Genomic DNA, 7,935 nt, shown 5'->3' with positions numbered 1-7,935 from the left:
ATAAACTCAAAAAATTTAACTCTCACACTTTTTTGCCTAACTCCTAATTTTTCAACTCCAGAAATTTGCTATGTATGTATGTATGTATGTATATATATATATATATATATATATATATATATATATGTATATATATATATATATATATATATATATATATATATATATATATATATATATATATATATATATATATATATATATATATATATATATCTTATATCCAATGGCCAGAAAGTGATTAACTTTTCATAAATTGTAAAAAAAAAAAATTGGGTATTTGTGATGCAGCAAGTCTGGAGACCCACATGTACACAATGATTTCATTTAAAATTCACTTTAATGTGTGATAGGACTAAAAAGTGTTAATAAACGAATATTTTCTGACTTCAAATGAGTAGCGGCTAAGACCAGGAAACAGTATTCCATACGTCACCGATACATCACAACTTAGCAAGTCGATGGCCAATTTAGTTTATTCAATTTACCTATAGCCCAAGCCTTTGGACTGTGGGGTAAACCAAAGCACCCACAGGAAACCCACACCAACATGGCGAGATCATGCAAATTCCATACAGAAATACCACCTGGCCCAGTCAGCACTTGAACTAGCGACCTTCTTGCTGTCAGGTGACAGTGCTAACCACTGAGTCACCATGTCACCCTAATAATACAAAATGTCCCTAAAATTAAACATTGAATTGTAGAAATTGAACTATATTGACCCAACAAAAATGTGCAAATGACTGTTTAATAAATACAAAACAATGTTTAACTGATATAGATTACACAGTAGGCTAAATATTATATTCAGTATATCATAATTTGGCATCATTTAAATAATAAATACCAAACATTAAGAGATTAATTTAATGCACAGCCTTTGCAACAAAATCATAAACAAAAGGACAAGTGTTTTTATATTAATTGCATATTAATTGTGCACTTTAAAATGATTTGTTCTGCTTTATTTATTTTTTGCCATTTCCACATATCGCCTGTAATTCTAGCAGAACAGACCAGCAACCCAGCCGTTGAGAAACACTTTATTAAATTTTCTAGCAGCCGCCGCAGCCTTATCCAGGTGTCTGTGTTCCCAAGAAATTTGATAAAGGCAACCGTCTATCCAAGAAAGCCCTTCAATCAATCTAAAACATCCATTTCCTCCAGATGAGGATGTGATACATAGTCTTTTTATCACTAAACTTTCCTGCCTCAGAGCAGCAAATGATTCATAGACCCCCGTGCGGTTTGGAGCCGCTTCTTTTATGAGTTTCCCCCTGCTGCACAGACAGGTGATGGGATGGCTATCATTTTCCAGTTTTGCGAGGCTAAGTGGAAAGAATTGATTGGCCGATGGTGGGCGAGAGCGTTCAAATGAGGAAGGCTTTCCTCACAAAACCTACTTAGCGCTGGTCGCCTGTTATATCACTGGTCCATTATTCAAATATATACGCTTATACGGGTGGGCCTGTTCGCCAATGGCGGCTGCCTTTTTAGTACCAATTGAATCTCATCATTGAGGGAAGCTGTTATCTATCTATTAAAGTCCAGAATGCACCTGGCTCCCCCACACAGGCTCTACATCATCCTTAGCACTGCGGCTGCAGCACCTGTTGGAGGAACAAGAAACCAATTTAAAAGTGATGACCGGCTTCTACTGTGGAAATCGAGCCATTTTTAGGGACTCAATTAATAATGCAACACAGGCACACATCCTCCATTTTTTTGTGTTTGTAAAACAGACTAGAATGAGGGATTCAGTGTGTTTGGCTCACTATTGATGTGTATTGTGTAACTCGACTATGACTCACTTACCTTCATTCTGCTTCTCTGATTGTTACTGCAGAAAAGGTAACTTCTGTCAGTAAAGAACATCTGATTCTCAGTGCCTCCATTTGGGTTTATTTACCATCAGTTAAACTTGAAACAACATTTAAGGGTTTTGTGTTGTTCATTTATGTTAAATAAAACCTATAAATTTGGTGTGTGCAGTAATTAAAAAAAATTAGATTTTAGACTTTTTTGGAAGGTTTATTTATGTATTTATTTGACAATAACAACTAAACAATACTTTGCTGAGTGTGTTTGTGTTCTAGTATTTTTGATGGTTTAGGTCTGTAATACGTGTTAAAAATGCCTATAGTGAAATCAAGTAAAAGAGGTCGAGCCTTCTCTTTCATGGCTCCTACACTCTGGAATAGCCTTCCTGATAACGTCTGAGGCTCAGACACACTCTCCCAGTTCAAAACTAGATTAAAGACCTATCTGTTTAGTAAAGCATACACTCAATGCATCACCTAGCGGGTTCCACACAGGCTTCTGCATCTTGCTTATATACACTATGAACAGCAGCTACGCTAATTATTCTCTTTATTCTCTATTTTCACCTGGGGATACTCATCCCGAGGTCCTCAGATTATGCGGAGTCATTGATTGGATTCAAGACCAGCGGCGAGATGATCCCAAGGTTTCCATATCCGGGACCAGGCCATATCCTGAGCTGCTGCTGCGCTGATGGTCGTGGGGAGTGGTGAACATGTGTCTAATTCCAGCGACGTTCCAGGGACAGGGAGTCTTCGCTGAGGCCAGCTTCCAGCCTCCACCGCGGTGACTGAAGCTCTGTACAAGACTTTTGGCCAGCGGAGAAATTAAAATGATCATGCCCAACTGAGTCTGGTTCTCTCAAGGTTTTTTTTCTTCACTCCTATCACGTGAAGTTTTTTTTCCCTCTCCGTGGTCGCCACTGGCTCGCATGGTTCAGGATTGGTAGAGCTACGCATCGATGAATTTGCTCTTCACTGTTTGAACTCTCAGTAATGATTAAATCACACTGAACTGAGCTAAACTGAACTGAACTGAACTTAAACACTAAAAACTGAACTACACTGTTCCAGTTACTATGACCATTTATGTGAAGCTGCTTTGACACAATCTACATTGTAAAAGCGCCATACAAATAAAGCTGAATTTAATTGAATTTAATTGATAAGATTTAAATTTAGTTTGAGTCATTTTTCTATCCAAAGAATCAGAATCAGAAAGAGCTTTATTGCCAGGTATGTTTGCACATATGAGGAATTTGATTTTGTGACAGAGCTTCTACAGTGCAACAGAATTATAGAGACAGGACAATAAACAGATAATAAATATATAAAAAAGCAGTAAGTAGTGAATACAAATATACAAATGGACAAGAGTATGTAGAGCTACAGTATATTATTATATACAATGTTATATGTGCAACTGTTATGTGCAAATTGGCATGTAAAGTGTGTTGTTAAATAAGTGTATATGTGTATAAAGTGTATGGCAAGTAGTGATGTTTGTTCCACAATTATTACTATCAAGTGTTCATGAGATGGATTGCCTGAGGAAAGAAAAATTGATGGAAACGTCACAGCAAGTCACAGTTGTATTGGTACACAAATTAATTTGATCATAGTTTGCTCTTTAATGGTACATTTTATACAACCCAAAATCAAAAGTTGGAACATCAAAGTTGGAACAGGATGGAAAATGCTAATAAAAAAAAAAAAAATCAATTAAATTTTCAAATTTAGTTCAACTTGCATTTCATTGCAGACAATATTAAAAAAATATTTCATGGTTTGTTTGGTCAACTTTATTTGTAAATCTACATCCTTTCCTGTCTTTCAAAACTGCAACGCATTAAAAAAAAAAAAAAAATGTTGAGGCAGGACTATTGTATCATATAAATTGGTTAAATGATGTGATTTGAAACAGGTGATGTCAACAAGCGATTGCGATTATAATTTGGTACAAAAGCAGCATCCAAGAAAGGTCAAGTTCTTTAAGAGCAAAGATGGGTAGAGGATCATGGATGTTTTCTGATAAGTTTCATTTTAGACGTGGTTTATTTAATAGACGTGATTATTAAATAGCCTATTTGACCTAAAACTTATCACTGAGTTCAGTAAAATGTTCTTTGATAAGTTATTCATAATTGGTTTAATAATTCTTTAATGCCAAAACGAATGGTAAAATACATATTGTAATTTAATTTAAAATAGGTTAGTTTAAATAATTAAAATATATTTTAATACTCTATATAGATAGATATAGGACTAACATATTTTTAAATTAAATAAACAGGTTATTTTCTGAATAATGCGCATGTCTGTCTTCATCATTCTATCGAATTAAACACAAATAAGACAAGTATGTTCCATGTATTTAAAGGAGCAGTCAATGCATGCACTGAAAATATAGTCTATAAGCCCCCTTAAAACTTTAATAGGCTATTAATAACGGATATAAAATATAAATAGTTTTTTTGTGAAAGCAAGAGAGAATCTTGTGGGAGTGCTGTTTTAAAAGTCTCAAATGATCAACGACCACAACACGTCTTATTCGGGAACATTTGAGCTGGTTTCAGAATTCTTTCATTTTCTTCTTCAGTTGTTTTATTTTTTTACAAATCGCTTTATTTAACTTGTTTGTTAATTTATTCTAATTTTGTTATTTAGCCTATTATTTTTAGGCAACAAAGTTGCAAACTAATTTGCTATGAGATGTGGCTGTGCCCTCATGTGCAGCTCGCACTTCAACTGCTGCTGCTGAGACACACAGAGAGAGAGAAAGAGAGAGAGAGAGCGCAAGAAAGCAATCGAAATGATTCATTTTTTCATATTATTTAAATTTATTATAAATGGTGATGTTTAAAAATAATAATACTATTCATTTTATTAAATAATGCACTTAAAACATGCAATAGATATACATTAATGCGAAACGAGCTAAATATTGTCTTTAAAATCGTCATAGGTTTCAGCTCTTGGAGATATCTTTCCCTATCGTCAATACACGATACTATCGTCGATCGGCACAACCCTACAGTCAAATACTGATTTCTCTTCACGAAATAATCTGAAACTATTTTGGGTAAAATTTCTGTTGGATTTTAGGCTTGTCTTTTTGTCGTGTATGACTAAAACAACCAATCAATTATCCTAAATGGGTCATGAATTCAGAAATCCATTTTTTGTTAATATTTGGCAAATAAGTGGTTATTGTATTCTAATAAACACCCGGTAAGTGTCTCCTAAAACAGCTGATGACAACACATTTTAGATTGTGTCTCATTATGATGCAATCGTACAACAATAACCCACTTCTGCAGAAATAAGACCATTTTCTTTGTAGGTCTTTCCATCAGTCATATATAGAGTAAAATGAAAGGTTTTCAGCTGTTTTTTTTTTTTTTTTTAGCAAGACTGAAAACAAAAGATGATCCAGTGTCAACTATATAGTATCTGACAGTAATGCAGTTCATGTCCTTTCTAAGGTAAAACAGTCCTCTTTTGGTGATATTTACAAAGCCACTTTTAGATTGAAGTAACAAACCATCTAATTTACCATTTACCAACCACAACAAACCATCCGAGTCACGCGTTCGCATTATTACAAGTGTAGTGCTTTGAGGCAAGCAGAGGTTGATTCACTCAATTGGGTCACATAAACTCGAGATTGAACCTGTCTCTTTGCCAGTAAGTGGTTTGTGATCCAAGAGAAAATGTCTCTCTATTCCACACACACACACATACACGTATTTACTTCTATCACCGACTCAGCTTTCTTCATCCAGATGCCACAGAAATAAAGCGGTAGTAAACGTGCCAAGACAGGTAAAACATGTCACTCCCTTCAACTGTGCCGCTCTCTCTCACCTGCTCCTTCCTTCATATGGCTTTATCCGAAATGGAGTTCTGCCTTTCACAGCAGGAATCAAAGCAACCGTCTCAGTTCAATGACCAAAGTAATAGAGGAATGACTTAAGTTACAGTCTACTACTATGGGCTGTTTATTTGTTTCATGCTTTATCAAAGAAAGCAAAGCGGGGAGTGGAAAGCAATATCCATTTCAATCCTGGGTTTTCTTCAACTGCTTTTTCGATGTATGCTGATAATTCATTTGCAGGAGTTTATATCAAACATATACATGTAGATGTGATTTTACCATATAAACTTTGAAGCACAGTAACAAGTGTTATCCTTAGGTGGTGTTGGAGATGTTTATATGCACTTAAGGGGTGATTTTTCAGTCTTAATTTGGCCACAACTTTGTGTTTCAGCAAATGGAATGATTTTTGGTGATAACTATTTTGAGAAAATGTCAACAATGTCAATATTTGTCAATGCACATTTACCATCATTTTGTTATGTCGGTGGCTGTTTTATTAAAACAGTAAAAATGACTAATTTTATCTCTTCTTAACAGGGAAAACCACCAATCAAGAATGCATGATTACAGATGTGGCCACTAGGAATGCACGAGTGAATGAACGTGATCACATACAATGCTGCAGTACTGCACGGTACAGCACAAAATGATCTAACACCAGAAAGACATGACCAGCAGTGGACAGTTATGCAACTAAAATGATAAAGTAGCATACATGGAGAAGTGCAAAGGAAATTAAATTTCCAGTGGCTCCTCACATACGTCAGAAGATTTGAGACGCAAAGCAGTGTCTACCACAAATACGGGGGATGAGTCCTGCAAAGAACGGTTCCAGAGGTCGGTCGGTCAGTCAGTCAGTCATTCAGTGCAGTATGCCTCTGGTGGATTTACATGAGAACAGCAGGCACGAATGGCACTCGCAAGAGAAATTTTAGATCCCAAAAAGCATACACATCAGCCTCTGGTAGATTCATGAAAAAAAAAAAAAATTCAAGAAATCCATAAATGTATATAGTGGTACATAATGAGAATGAGCCCGAGTTGGATTATAAGGTGTCAGGGGTTTGTATTCAAAACATTTAATTGTAATGGAAATCAATGAGGTAAAAACAACAACCAACACAATGAAAGGGTAGTGAAATTGAACCATACTCAATGGTTAATCATTTAAGACTTAATATGCGATTCATCATCACTGTTAAAGTGAAGAACTAATCACATTGTTCAGTTTAAAGAATATCATCCTAAATTTACTTTTCAGAAAAAAAAAAAAAAATCTTTATCCAATAATTTGATTTATCCTTGCATATAAACATGAGGCATTGAGTTTTTGAACCCTGCAATAAATCCTCAAATAACATTATGATCAATACTAATTGTTACGATTGACCGGGTGGATTGAGGCAAAAAAGTGTCACAGAAGCCACTGGTGAAAGTGAAGAGTGATTTATTTACACAAAGTGAAAACAAAAATCCAGCAAAAAGGTGAAAGTGACAAAATAACAATAAAGAAAAATAGACTATTCAATATTTACAATGTATATATAGGCTTGTTCAGCTAAATCAAGTAAATGACCTGAACAAAATCTGTTAACAATACTGCCACAAACAACCTTCTCCTACAACTACCCACACCAAGTGAATGTTTGGGGCCATTTTATTGTATTGGCCCCGCCCATGGGTTAAACCATTTTACTGGTAGTGGGTTACCATGTAGACAAAAAAATACATAAGACATTCAACAGAAATATAAATTAATGCAAGTAAATGAATATGCATACAAAACTCAAAATACAACACAACAAATAACCAATACAAATTTAAACAACAAAACTGTGATTTTTATTTACTGACCAGGGGGTTGTGACCCTGATGATGTTATGGAAAATGGCTGCTCCAAAGTGAAGGCGGGAAAAATCTGTATAAATGGCTTTGTTTGAGAGTTAAACAGGTTTGGTGCTGAGAAATGGAAAATGGTAAGTATATGTAAACTCTCTATGTTTGGTTAATAAATGAAGTTTGAAAGAAAATGTGTCTGTGGTTATTTCAGTGTTAATATGGGCTATTGTTTGACATAAGTGAAATTTTTACATAAACACAATGCTAATCTGGACAGAAAAAAACAACATATACACATTACACAAACACACACATGCACAATACAAATAACACAAAGGTCCATGTTTAAAAGTATGTATTTTATGTATGAGTGCAATGTGATGTGTGTTTGTT

At 34.9% G+C, this 7,935-nt stretch overlaps 1 long non-coding RNA gene across 1 annotated transcript; it reads right to left on the bottom strand.

The window, feature by feature from the left end:
- Positions 1–4,440: 4,440 nt before the first annotated feature.
- On the bottom strand, positions 4,441–7,477 carry LOC147841461 (uncharacterized). Its single transcript, XR_015504812.1, has 2 exons — positions 6,621–7,477; positions 4,441–5,987 (listed from the first exon to the last, which is right to left on the bottom strand). It is a non-coding gene; the product is annotated as an uncharacterized LOC147841461 (long non-coding RNA).
- Between the last annotated feature and the right edge of the window lie 458 nt (positions 7,478–7,935).

Source organism: Danio rerio, chromosome 12, assembly GCF_052040795.2.
Source record: "Danio rerio strain M-AB ecotype USA chromosome 12, GRCz13ab, whole genome shotgun sequence".
NCBI classification, from domain to species: domain Eukaryota; kingdom Metazoa; phylum Chordata; class Actinopteri; order Cypriniformes; family Danionidae; genus Danio; species Danio rerio.
This window is presented reverse-complemented; position numbering and strand designations above follow the sequence as displayed.